Genomic DNA, 974 nt, shown 5'->3' with positions numbered 1-974 from the left:
CTTTCATTTTTTTCCCTCTCACCACCATGTTATCATCTCTACCTGTCAGTTGAGGAGACAGGACCCAAGAGGTTTGCTAGGTGTGAGCAATGGTGTCCAGATGCCATGAATCCACTACTTCAGCTGCTGGAGATGTGGTAATGAGTTAAGGGTCATGTCCACCCTGGGAAAAAAAGGAGACATTAATTGATTTCCACGGACTTTACATTTGCTCTGACAAATACTCCCTTCTAATCTCTGAAAGTCCCCGCACTCGGCCACACCCTAAAATGTGTGAAGTAGAACCTTTTGTATTTCTTCCCTTCCCTAATAGTCTCTAAGGCTTTCTGCCGCCTTCCTAGGGTGCCAGTGGCTTTGCATAATTTATCAGTATTTAACAGAAATCTGTTCGGTGCTTTGTTTTCCTGGAGTAAGTGAATGACAGCCTATGACACTCATCTTCTGTGTGGCAATGGAATAGCACTGGCTAACAGGTAATAACAAGCAATGTGTGGAGGCCATGAAGGTGCTAATATCGTTCCAATCACAGAAGCTGCTCCTTTTACCCCTCCCCAGCACCCCACTCTGCTAGGTTTGCGGAGAAATTTAGATACAGAGAGGTTCGTTAAATATGATTGTCAGTTCTTTGGAAACCTGGAGCAGTATTCTGGTTCTGTTTCTTCTGTCCAGAAGTTGCACACAGGGCTGGATAACTTGAGGCTGGCTGCTACACTGTGAGGGCTCAGATTCTTGGCTCAAGGTGATACAAGGGGCCTGGAACATTCCAGAGGAAACAAAAGGCAAGACAAATAAACAAAGAGCTGTGCCTGTCAGACCGACCGGGAATGGATGAGGGTGACTGCAAGCTCCCCAGGGACTGGTGGCTTCCCAGGTTAAAGGTCACCCAAGGAAATACACAGGTTCCCTGGGTTAGGAGGAAGGCTTGACTGTGCCTACAGGCTATGCTGTTGTGAGGCCTCTAGGCTTTGAGAGAT

This window comes from Apodemus sylvaticus, chromosome 10 (assembly GCF_947179515.1).
Source record: "Apodemus sylvaticus chromosome 10, mApoSyl1.1, whole genome shotgun sequence".
Lineage (NCBI taxonomy): Eukaryota > Metazoa > Chordata > Mammalia > Rodentia > Muridae > Apodemus > Apodemus sylvaticus.
The sequence above is the reverse complement of the archived record's forward strand: the minus strand, read 5'-3'. Positions refer to the sequence as shown.